We start from the raw sequence: 12,659 nt of genomic DNA on the forward strand, positions 1-12,659 counted from the left end.
GTCTGTAAAGATCTCATCAGATATTGCTGAGGATGTTAGCTCTGGTACCCTGGGAAAGTTCCAGCACAGATAATTGCCTCCTGCCTAATTCAATTCACATGTAATAGAGTGGCAACATCAAGTGAATGGCTGCAGGATAGATGAGTGTTGGGAATCAAGAATGCACAGAAAGAAGATTAAGAAGCAGAGATGGAAATCCACTGAGAATCAATGTTTGGGGAAAAGCCCTCCTCCTCTGCCCCAGGAAGTCCTGAGCCATTTTCCTGCTTTGAGCTGTGCCAGCCTGAATGTATGGAAAGAAACCTCTGGTTGTTCTTCTAGAAGGTGATGTCATGAAAGATTACATTGTGGATGGTGCCATGAGGGATGCCACAATTCTGTCTGCAAAACTCTTCACAAACCACATGAAGGAGTTCCCCATCTCCAGACCTTTTTTGTAGGTGTTATATTGACTGTGAACTTTTTTTCCATGTGCTTGCTGTCCCTTCTAAGGAAAAAGGAAGGTATTCTACTTGCCAGCGCTGGTGGGAGGGCAGCAATAATGTGAGCATACAACACTTTTGAAATGTGGCTATTGGTGCAGACTTTCTGCATTTACATTACAAAAGGTGTCATTTACATCCTATGTCCATCTTAAAGTATTCAAACATGTTATCTGCAGAGGAAAAGCAGAAATACTGCTAGGATAGCTGGAGATAGGCATGTCAGAGGGACAAGAAGATCTCTCCTGTCTTAGACTTGGCTAAGCTGACGCTTGCTCCTGCATTGCATATTCCTGTACAGTCCTTCCTCCCCACACATTAAGCAAACTGAAATGGGTTGGTTTTGCTGAAGATCTCCCTTGAAGCACAGAAGAAAATGTCCCTGCCATGGCAGAGGCTTGCTCTCTTTGCTCTGCATTCTTTGAGATCATATTGTCTATGTTTATTATTTTCCCTAATAAACTGGCAGCCTTGCTGGGCTCTGAGTTCCTCTGTGCCAGGTGCTGCATGTGCATTTAGTGAAAGATTTGTTGGAGATCTTATAGACCCATGTAAGTCAAGGCACAGGGCAAGATGGCACTGACAGCTGTTCCATACTGGGTTCCCATCTTTGTTTTTAACTACTCTGGGTGCTGCATGGAGGCACACAGGGATGCAGTTTACCTTCCCTTATCTTTGTTGTGAAGAATTGTACCACTGCAAGTCCCCTGCTGAACAGAAAATTGGAGAGTGCTTCAACTTTCTTGCAGTGCTGACATCTTCCCATTTTCTCCCCTGTGAGGCACCTGGCTCCCTGTTGGTCATCCCTCTTCTCCCTTGACAGAAACCCCTTCTCCTTTCAAAGAATCATGTCTAAGCTGTGCCTTGGGGTTATTCCCAACCTTACAGCTTATAGTTAAGTCTTGAAAGCCTAAGCATCATCCCACTGCAAAACAGCCCTTCAGATAAGTCCCCAAGCAGAAGAATTACCTCCTTTCCACCCATGCAGCCCTGGGGTTCCTTCTCCCAGCTCCCTGCTAGCAATAAGAGAACAGCTGCTTGTGAATCCCAGGTGGTGACCCTGAGCCAGTCAACATCTGCAGGAAAGTTAGCCCAGAGCCTTCAACTCATCTCTGAGCCCCGAGAACAGACCTGCTGCAGTCTGTGCAAGTACAGGAGGAGAAAACTGAGAGTGGAACTCAACTAGATTTTTCCATTTCAATCCAAATTGAATCAATTAGTCATCCAACCGTGCTTTCCTTGTTATGCACTTAAGGGATATTCTCACTTTAGCAATTTCTAAGCCAGAGTCTTATTTGGAGGGTGTGTTATAATTCAGCTAGCAAGCTGGGGCAGCTCTCCCTGGCAAGGTGGAGGTATTGAAAGGATCTTGGCTTCAATACATGAAGATAATTGGGGAGATTGGATGAAGGAGAAAGAAGAGAGGAGAGAAAGCTGGTTTCATCCAGTTATGCACACAGAATGTTAAGTAATCACATAACTTGGTAGTAATGATTCATCTTGGTGATGCCTTCTTAAAGTTCTGGGCTAGTTGAGTCTTGCATCCATGCTCTAGGCTGAAATGGGGACAAAAGGACCTCTGGCTTTGAGGACTTGTTAAATATCGTGTAAGGGACTCAGCTCCCTTTTCTAGTGGAAACAGAGGCTACCTTCGGAGGGGTCAGTGTGATGGGTGGGGGCTCCCGAAATGGCAGAAGCAGTCCGCTGGTGGTGGAAGATATCTCTTAAATGAGGAGAGACATGTGCATCTAGGCTGTGGAAAACATCTGGCTTTGCCAGCAGGCTGCTTTTGGCAAAGTGTGCTCTTGCCAACTGTAACCTTGGCAGAGAGCACCTATGAGCCATGCACATGCCTTCCTTCTAGTCACATAAATTAGCCATTTCCTTTGGGGCCAAAGGCGGTTTGGATCAGTAGGCACGGGCCTATTGTCCAGGATTACTGTGTTTTAATCTTGGCTTTGGTTTTATGCAGATTTTCTTCATGCTCCCTCATGGAAACCAGTTCCCCTGTCTGCAGTCTGTAAGAAGCAGCAGCAGCAGTTTTCTTTGGTCGGACACTATGGGTCCATAATGGGGAGTAAAAGGAGAAAGAAGAGCCTTTTTCCTCTGGTGTGAATGTCAGCCAGCCAGCCAGCCCAGCAGAGGAGGGGATCCCATGTTATATGCACATTGTGTTATTGGTCAAAAGCTTAATTATCATGTTCTTAGCTTTGAATGTATAGAAAACCAAACCCTGGACAGCCTGCGGCATAGGAAGGTCTAGGAAATCAGAATCACCAGTTCATTCCTGGAATGGGGATGTCATAAGAGTCCTATGATATATTTGAGTTTCCAAGTATTGAGTGACCTCAGATCAGCTCCATTCAATGTAGAATTTATTTATTAGTTTCCCTTGCAGGAGGGCCACTGAATTGTTCTGTGCATGATGGAGGTGTGCCCACATCCCAAAAGACGAACTTGGGACGCTGCAAGAGGTCCCAGCAAAAAAGCCAAGGACTGTGTGAATGATGGAGATGGGGGTTCTGCTTCCATAACCCTCAGTACCAGGTCTGTATGCTGCTGGGTCATGTAACAACACGGATTTGATCCAAAATAGGTTTGAGCCCTGAATAAATTTAAATTCAATTAGCCAGGATCCATAACACAGACTTTAGGCAGCAGATATGTTTTTATACATGCCTGACCCAGCACACGCACTATGCTGAAGACAGAGGTAGTGTGTGGTTCCCTGACAACATCAGCCAAACCAAACAGGGGCTGCTGACACCTTGTCCTCTCTGTCCCTGCCAGTTTGGCCACATGGCCTGACCATATTGCCCTCTTCATTGCTGGGTGAGTGTTAGATGGATCCACTGCCTGAACTGCCTTGCCAGGGGGGGACAAGACCACTGGCAGTGGTGCAAGGGAGAAGGAGGAGGACACACAGAGCAGACAATACGGGAGAAGGAAGTGGTGATCTTGGCTTAACTGCCATGGTGAGATATTATATGGGCTTAGTGCAGCCAGATGACATCTGATTTGAGCTAGAGACAGTGTAGTACAGACTATGCTGGGTCTGATCCAGAGCAAAGCCTGCCAGGTCAGAGGTAATCTTTGGAATACATTTCTACTAGCAGTGTCAACTTCTGCTGTGCCAGAGCTTTGCTTCATGTGGCTACAGATTTTTTTTCTGGTACTAGGAGCCCTCTTGAACCCTTGGATGCATATGGAGAGGGCACTGGCTTTCTGCTCACCCAGCTCCATCCTCAAGAACAACTCAGCTCTGACAGGCCACTATGGCAGGAAATATCTATTCCTTGGCACAGACAAAAGGCAGGTCAAGACCTGTATTCCCACAGCTATTTTCCACGTGATTCATAAATAGTAGGTCTTGATGGGTGCAAACCCATGTGAAACACAAAAGCTATTCCCTTAGCAACAGGTGGTATGACAAGAGAGGGGTTTAGACTGGAGTAGCTGGGGCAACCCTAGCGTGATGCTGTGTGTCTTGGCTCACCTGTGCATTGCTTTCAGAGCAGGAGAGACTTCTTGCTGTCTCTAACCCTGCCATATGGGGTTGTCACCGCAATGGGAGTGTCATGGGAACTGAGTGATGTGAGTACAGGCAGCAGGTCTTTTGCAGGATCGCTTTTGGCAGGGCACTTACGCTATCTGTGAGACCACGAGCAAGTCACTTAGCTCTCAGTGTTCAGGTCTCTTCCCTAAAGCGTTTAGGACCTGGTGTTGCCTCTTTCATTGCACACATACAGTGCTGGCATAACTGGATCTTGTTGCAGTCATAGTTCCCTCGGGATTGTATAATGCAAAGCACTATCAGAGTGTCTTGTGAATCCACGGATTTAATAACTTTGGACCACTTGATATGGGGAACATTGTAGGGCCTCCAGGGATACTGCAATGCACAGGGTCCTCAGATGGGATTCAGTTTGCAGGCTGAGACTCATGCATTTAAGGGCTGTTTGAAATGCCCTACAGTATCTGAAAAATCCTCGTGTTGCTGTCAGACCTGACACAGGAACTACAGCAAACCCATAACAGCAGCTTAGCACAGCTTCTCGAAGTGAGCCTGCAGCAGACTTGAGACCTATCTCAACAACTCTGTTGAGGTTCCCATACCATCTCTGTCACTGCGCTGCCCCAGAATCGAGCACCTCTTTTATCTTCAGCCACAAAACTGACAGGGAAGTCCAGATCCCATTGAGGTGTGCAGAGTTTATGCTTCATCTATTTCTCCATTCTGTCTTGAGATGTCTGATAGGAAGAGTGTGTAAGTCTTTCTCAAAGCCCCAGCTTCATCTTTGCTTTCATCTTTATTTGCATCCTCTGTTGTCTCTGCACATGGAGCTGCATGTGTGAATTTTTCACCACTGATATCACACTCTTTTCTAAGTATGCAACTGTATTCAGAGTACTCCTTCAAAGTGCAGATGCGTCTGTAATTAACACAAAGTGGTGGTGCTTCATGCTAGCATTTTCTGAGCTTTTTCCCTACTTGTAGGAAACTGAACTCCTGTGCCTGACTCAGGCAGGCAAGTGCAAATGAGAGAAACAGCATTTCTCAGTGTTCAGTCTAATCAGAGACAATTCCTCAGAAATTGCTCCCTGGCCTGACGCCCTGAGCTGTGCCACACAACACTGTTGTGGTTTAACCCCAGCCAGCAGCTGAGCCACAGGCAGCCTCTTGCTCACTCTCCCCTGGCCCCAGTGGGATGGGGGAGAGAATTGGAAGAGTGAAAGTGAGAAAGCTCGTGGGTTGAGATAAAGACAGTTTAACAGGTAAAGCAAAAGCCACACACACAAGCAAAGGAAGACAAGGAATTCATTCACCACTTCCCATGGCAGGCAGGTGTTCAGCCATCTCCAGGACAGCAGGGCTCCATCACGTGTAATGGTGACTTGGGAAGACAAACGCCATTACTCTGAATGTCCCCCCATTCCTTCTTCCCCCAGCTTTATATGCTGAGCATGACATCATATGGTATGGAATATCCCTTTGGTCAGTTGGGGTCAGCTGTCCCGGCTGTGTCCCCTCCCAACGCCTTGTGCACCCCCAGCCTCCTCGCTGGTGGGGTGGTGTGAGGAGCAGAAAAGGCCTTGGCTCTGTGTGAGCACTGCTCAACAGTAACGAGAACATCCCTGGGTTATCAGCACTGTTTTCAGCACAAATCCAAAACACAAACTCTTAATAGCTACTGTGGAGAAAATAACTCTATCCCAGCCAAAACCAGCACAAACACAAGCTCAACTACTGGACTACTGGATCTGCAGTGTTGGGCCATTCAATGGCCTATATTTGGTTTGCTGGTCTACACTGAACCTGTTCCTGATCTGCCCAGCAAGATGGTCATGATGGTAGTTTCTAACAGTCTGTCCATGGCCACAGCTCCCAAAGTGCTGTCATCTCATGAGACAGTGTGTGATTGCCCTATTGAAGCTCATCTTTTCCTCCAGTGAACACTTCCTTTTGCAAGAGAAAGAGGATAATACACCAATCCCCTTTGGCCAGCACATGTAATTTCTTTCTCTTAATTGTCTGCATCCCCAGGCTGGAGAACAGAAGCTGAACTCCTTTCATTATATTTTTCCTTGTTTGTCTTTCCTCTACACACGCTTATGGTTTGGTTACATGCCACTAGGAAACAGACCTGGATGGGCTCTGCTTTTCTACCAAGAGGGCCCAGAGGGCTTCCCCAGAAGCTATAGAAATCCCAGTATTTTCTGCTTTTCAGAGCACCTACTCAGAGCTCCCCACTGCTTGCTGCAGATTTTCCAGTACATGAGTTGTCATGGGCATGTGTTTTCCATTCATGACGATATGTAGAGCTGGTGTATGCTGCAGTGGCATTGGACAGGACAGCTGAGAAGGTAATGTGTTGGAGACTATTTCAGGAAAGAATTGTTTCACTTCTCAATCAGTCAAAACTTAAAAGAGAAGCTGTTAAAACACTCCTTTGAAGTGAAGCTGAATCTCTCCCTAGATCCAAAAGACAATGCTTCTTATTTTCATAGAATCATAGAATCATAGAGTCATAGAATCACAGAATGGTTTGGGTTGGAAGGGACCTCAAAGATCATCTAGTTCCAACCCCCCTACCATGGGCAGGGACACCCTCCATTAGACCAGGTTGCCCAAAGTCCCATCCAGCCTGGCCTTGAACACTTCCAGGGATGGGGCCTCCACAACCTCTCTGGGTACCCTGTTCCAGTGCCTCACCACCCTCACAGTAAAGAATTTCTTTCTAACATCTAATCTAAATCGACCCTCTTTTAGTTTAAACCCATTGAGGTTTAAACCATCCAGAGGGACCTTTAAACCATTCAGGGTCCTGCACGTGGGTCCGCGCAATCCCAAGCACAACTACAGGCTGGGCAGAGAATGGATTGAAAGCAGCCCCAAGGAGAAGGACTTGGGGGTATTGATTGACAAGAAGCTCAACATGAGGTGGCAGTGTGCGCTTTCAGCCCAGAAAGCCAGCCCAGTACAAGAAAGACATGGAGCTGTTGGAGCAAGTCCAGAGGAGGCCACGAAGCTGATCAGAGGGCTGGAGCACCTCTCTATAAGGACAGCCTGAGACAGTCGGGGTTGTTCAGCCTGGAGAAAAGAAGGCTCTGGGGAGATCTAATTGCAGCCTTCCAGTACCTGAAGGGGCCTACAGGAAAGCTGGAGAGGGACTGTTTATCAGGGGGTATAGTGAGAGGACAAGGGGTAAAGGGTTTAAGCTGAAGGGGGGTCAATTTAGATTAGATGTTAGAAAGAAATTCTATACTGTGAGGGTGGTGAGGCACTGGAACAGGTTGCCCGGAACAGGTTGCCCAGAGAGGTTGTGGAGGCCCCATCCCTGGAAGTGTTTAAGGCCAGGTTGGATGAGGCTTTGGGCTACCTGTTCTAGTGGAGGGTGTCCCTGCCTGCAGCAGGGGGGGTTGGAACTAGATGATCTTTGATGTCCCTTCCAACCCAAACCATTCTATGATTCTATGATTCTATGATTACCCCTTGTTCTGTCACTACACTCCCTGATGAACAGTTCCTCTCCAGCTTTCCTGTTGGCCCCCCAGAGCCTTCTCTTCTCCAGGCTGAACAACCCCAACTCTCTCAGCCTGTCCTCACAGGAGAGGTGCTCCAGCCCTTTGACCATCTTCATGGTTCACCTCTGGACTTGCTCCAACAGCTCCATGTCTTTCTTGTACTTGGGACCCCAGAGCTGGACGCAGTACTCCAGGTGGGGTTTCACAAGAGTGGAGTAAAGGGGCAGGATCACCTCCCTCGACCTGCTGGTCACGCTTCTTTTGATGCAGCCCAGGATACAGTTGGCTTTCTGGGTGAAAGTGCACACTGCCGGCTCATGTTGAGCTTTTCATCAATCAACACCCCCAGGTGCTTCTCCTCAGGGCTGCTTTCAATCCATTTTCCACCCAGCCTGTAGTTGTGCTTGGGAATGCCCCCACCCACATGCAGGACCTTGCACTTGGCCTTGTTGAACTTCATGTGGTTCGCGTGGGCCCACCTCTCAAGCCTGTTGAGATGCTTCTGGATGGCATCCCTTCCCTCCAACATGTCGACCCCACCACACAGCTTGGTGTCGTTGGCAAACTTTCTGTGGGTGCACTCAATCCCACTGTCTATGTCACCGAAAAAGATGTTAAGCAGTGCTGGCCCCAGTACCGACCCCTGAGGAACACCACTTGTTTCGGACATTGAGCTGTTGACTACAACTCCTCGAGTGCAACCATCCAGCCAATTCATTATCCACCGATTGGTCCATTCACTGAATCCATGTCTCTCCAATTTAGAGACAAGGATGTCTTGCAGGATAGTGTCAAATGCTTTGCACAAGTCCAGGTAGATGACATCTGTCACTCTTCCCTTATCCACCAACACTGTAACCCCATCAATAGAAGGCCACCAAGTTTGTCAGGCACGATTTGCCCTTAGTGAAGCCCTGCTGCCTGTCACCAATCACCTCTCTATTTTCCATGTGCCTTGGCATAGTCTCCAGGAGGATCTGCTCCATGATCTTGCCAGGCACAGAGGTGACACTGACTGGCCTGGAGTGCTCCAGGTCTTCCTTTTTACCCTTCTTAAAAATGGGGGTTATGTTTCCCCTTTTTCAGTCAGTAGGAACTTCACTGGACTGCCATGACTTCTCAAATATGATGGAGAGTGGCTTAGCCACTTCATCCGCCAGTTCCCTCAGGACACGCAGATGCAACTCATCAGGTCCCATGGACTTGTGCACCTTCAGGTTCCTTAGACGGTCTTGAACGTGACCTTCTCCTACAGTGGGCAGTTCTTCATTCTCCCAGTCCCTGCCTTTGCCTTCTGTGACCTGGGCAGAGTGGCTTGAGCAGTTGCTGGCGACATCTGAGGCAAAGAAGTTGTTGAGTACCTCAGCCTTCCCCATATCCTGGGTAACCAGATTGCCTGTTTCATTCTGGAGGGGACTCACAGTTTTCCTAATCTTCCTTTTATCACTGATGTCCTTATAGAAACTTTTCTTGTTGTCCTTAACGTCCCTGGCCAGATTTAATTCTATCAGGGCTTTGGCTTTCCTAACCTGATCCCTGGCTTCTCGGGCAGTTTCTCTGTATTCCTCCCAGGCCACCTGTCCTTGCTTCCACCCTCTGTAGGCTTCCTTTTTTTGTCTGACTTTGCCCATGAGCTCCTTGTTCATCCATGCAGGCCTCTGGGTGTTTTTGCCTGACTTCCTGTTTGTTGGGATGCATCGCTTCTGAGCTCGGAGGAGGTGACCCTTGAATACTAGCCAGCTTCTTTGGGCCCACCTTCCCTCCAGGGCTTTGTTCCATGGTGCTCTACCAAGCAGATCCCTGAAGAGGCCAAAGTCTGCCCTTCTGAAATCCAGGGTAGTGAGCTTGCTGTGCACCCTCCTCACTGCCCTGAGGATCTTGAACTCCACCATTTCATTCAGTTTGGTTAATGAGGGGAAAGAATAGAAAGAGCAGTCTTTTCAGTCTCATCCAGGCACAGCCCAAGAGATGTCGTATATCTGTGCATTGTCAGCAGGTCTTCCTTCAGATCATAATTTTGATAAGGTCCTGTCATGGTCTCACCAAGGTCCTTCCTGGCAACACGTCCCCTTTTGTAGCCCCCAAATATGCCCTAGAGTCTTTCCCAGGAGGCAGCACCAGTGTGCCACAGGTTTTCCATGTAACCAGTGAATGCAATTTTGGTTTTCCTGAGACTGAGATATAGATATTTTAAACACTTCATTAAGACAATGCAGAGATCTGGATCCCAGTTGTATGCCTCAATCTTTCAGTCCATGTTCATGCAAAAGTTCAAAAAAAAGGTGACAGTTTCTTGAAAAAAGTTCCGTGAGGGAGGACATTTTGTTCTAATATGGAACTGCCTTAGTCTTTTAATAATCTTATAATCCTTGTTTTACATATCTGCCTTTCTTCTTTCACATTTGTTTTTATTTTCATTCTATATCCACCTAATTATCATTTCCATACATTTCATATCACTAGCACTGGAATTTCCCATGTCTTATCTGTATGGCATTACTTTTTATTTACTCATTATACTGCATGATTAAGTTGTTAAGTAGAATTCTTTTAATCTGTTTCCATAAAACCTAATGTCTCTGGGGCAGGCTCATTCAAATCTTGTGGTGTCCCAGATGATTCCTTGAGGCCTAAAAGACACACAAACACCCTCCATTTATCAATGTTATCATCCCTATCAGGTAAATTTATAATATCCCAGGTTTTAAGATGTGGGGCAGACTGATTAGAAACCTTGTTTGGGGGGATTTTGTTTGCATCTATGTCACTGATATGTTAAGAAACATTTTATTGAGACATATTCTTGTTGTAAAACTTTGATTTCATATAAACAAATGATTTGCAAAGGACCCCAAGATGTCTTGTAAGCCTAGCCTCCTGACTTGCTGAAACCAGTCATTTTTTGGTTGGTGTAGCAGAGTGAGTGCCTATGTGTGAAAACGTATTTATTATCCTACATTACCCTGGAGAGAGCTCCTTGCCAGAATGGTTTTTATCCCTACAACCAAGGTGTTCGTTAGGGAGTGAGAAACCCAGGTTCATGTCCTTTTAGGCTGAGCGGGTAGGAGCATGGCATCCGTGGCACAGTTTGATTGTCCCTTGCAAGGTTGCTCATCTTTTTCTGTTCATTGCTTCTGCCTGGTTCTTTCCAATCTGCCCAGCTGAGGACAAGCAATATTAAAGTAATTTGTCTTGTTGCATACACAGCTCTGGACATTGACCACCAGCAGCTGCCACTGTTTTCTGACCCCCCAATCACTGGCGTAACCAGATGGAAGGCTGCTGTGTGAGCATCTCCATGCCACACAGGGCAGCACCCTTTGCTCTGGATCTTGGAGATCAGCATGGCACCCCCACACCCAAACTGCTTGCAGGACCTGAGCTGACATGGCGCTGTGCCATGAGCTCTACCAGCTTGTGCTGAGCTACCACAGGTGTCTCCATGCTGAGTGCTATGAGGTTTGCTTGGATCTCTCCCCCTGCCATTCATTGTTTGCTGTTTCTGGGTATTTATCTGATGTTTGCTGTAATACTTGAGCATCCCACAGTATTACAATTTGACAAACAGTTGTTTTGCCTGGGGGCTCACCCTGCCTTGGGCAATGGGTGCATTTCCTCATGAATGTGTAAGAAAATGCAAGAACAAAGAACATGTTTTCCAGCTCTTAAAAACAACCAGGCAAACACAACAGCAGCTTTTGCTTTCTGAAAGTGACTGTTCACTAGAAAATCTGCCCAAACCAACACAGGCTTTGAGCAAACATGCTCTTCTTAGTGTTGTGTGACACACTCGTCTGGGAATACCTTTATTTTATGATGCTTATCACACAATGAATAATGTTGTGTTGGAAAGCGATGGGAAAGATGAGCATCATTTGGAAAAGTGGGAGCATGTCTCTTGGTGCTGCAGGGCATGGCTTTCCAGGCTCTTCCTGATGCAATGTGTCATGCTTCACAATAAGGGACTGGAAAGAGGAGGTGGCAGCTGGTGCTGATAAGCACACAACACCTGGGCTCATTAGAAATGACGTGTGCTTTGCACACACGGGAAAAATCCTGCAACAGAAAAGAACAGCATCAATGGAGTGAGGTCACACATCTCAGGGAGGGCACTTCAAATATTGTAATGAGGGTTTATCGTGTTCCAGATCATCTCAATTTAAGAAAAGGTGGTAAATGAGGTTGTCTGGATCTTCAGACTTCAAAGACCTCTGGTATAAACAGAGCTACTGCATCTATGTGATGGTTCAAAGAAATACCTGCACGCAAATACTTTCCACTGTGGAGGGAGTTTGCTGCTACAGCCTAGCCTTTTGTCTTGAGCCTATTAATAACACATTTATTTTTCGTTTTTCTGATTTGGCTGCATCTGCCCATTTCCAAGGCAAGTCTTTCTCAGCCATGACTGCTACTTTTCCTGATCTTATTTCCTCCTGGTGGGACTTGGTTAGTAATTGGCTGAATGGGAAGAGAGGGTGGGCAACGGATAAAGTCATATTTTTAAGAATAAATGCAATCAAGAGCAAAAATTAATCCCTTTACCCACTACACATCTCCTGTTTCCAAGTATCTTGTAGGCTGTTTTAAGGAGGCTTCCCGTGCCAGAGTTGCCCAGATGGGAGCAGTGGATAGCTGGAGGGAAGGAGTGGGTGAGTAGATGACTGAATGAATCTTCGTCCTCCAAAATCCCCCAAGATCAGCCTCGCACCTGCAGTCCAACCTCATCTCCAGGTTGGCTTTGGGTGGCTCCTTTTTTTGTCCCCAAAATTAGGCTTTTAAAGGAAATTTATAAATTCCTGTTATCTTCATTGCTTCCTTCACAAATTCCACCGTGATGCAAAAGGGTGCCACTTGTGCTTCCCAGGACTTAGGATCTTCATCACCAACTCTAAGCTTCAGCTGTATGGAAAGGGGGCTCTTTTTATACAAAGCAGCAAACAAGAAAGCCATTTAGAAGAGACAGAGACTTTCAGACACGTTAAATCAAATTGCCATAGACTTTGGGTCAGGCCAGTTTTCCAAAGGACAAGAGTGGACACAAATTACTTGAGTGCCCACTTAGAAGTTATCCCTGAAACGCTGAATTTCTATTCCATTTTGAGGGTCCTAACCACTGCCATTAATAATAAGTAAAATGTGTGGATATTAATA

This window comes from Balearica regulorum, chromosome Z, assembly GCF_011004875.1.
Source record: "Balearica regulorum gibbericeps isolate bBalReg1 chromosome Z, bBalReg1.pri, whole genome shotgun sequence".
Taxonomy (NCBI): domain Eukaryota; kingdom Metazoa; phylum Chordata; class Aves; order Gruiformes; family Gruidae; genus Balearica; species Balearica regulorum.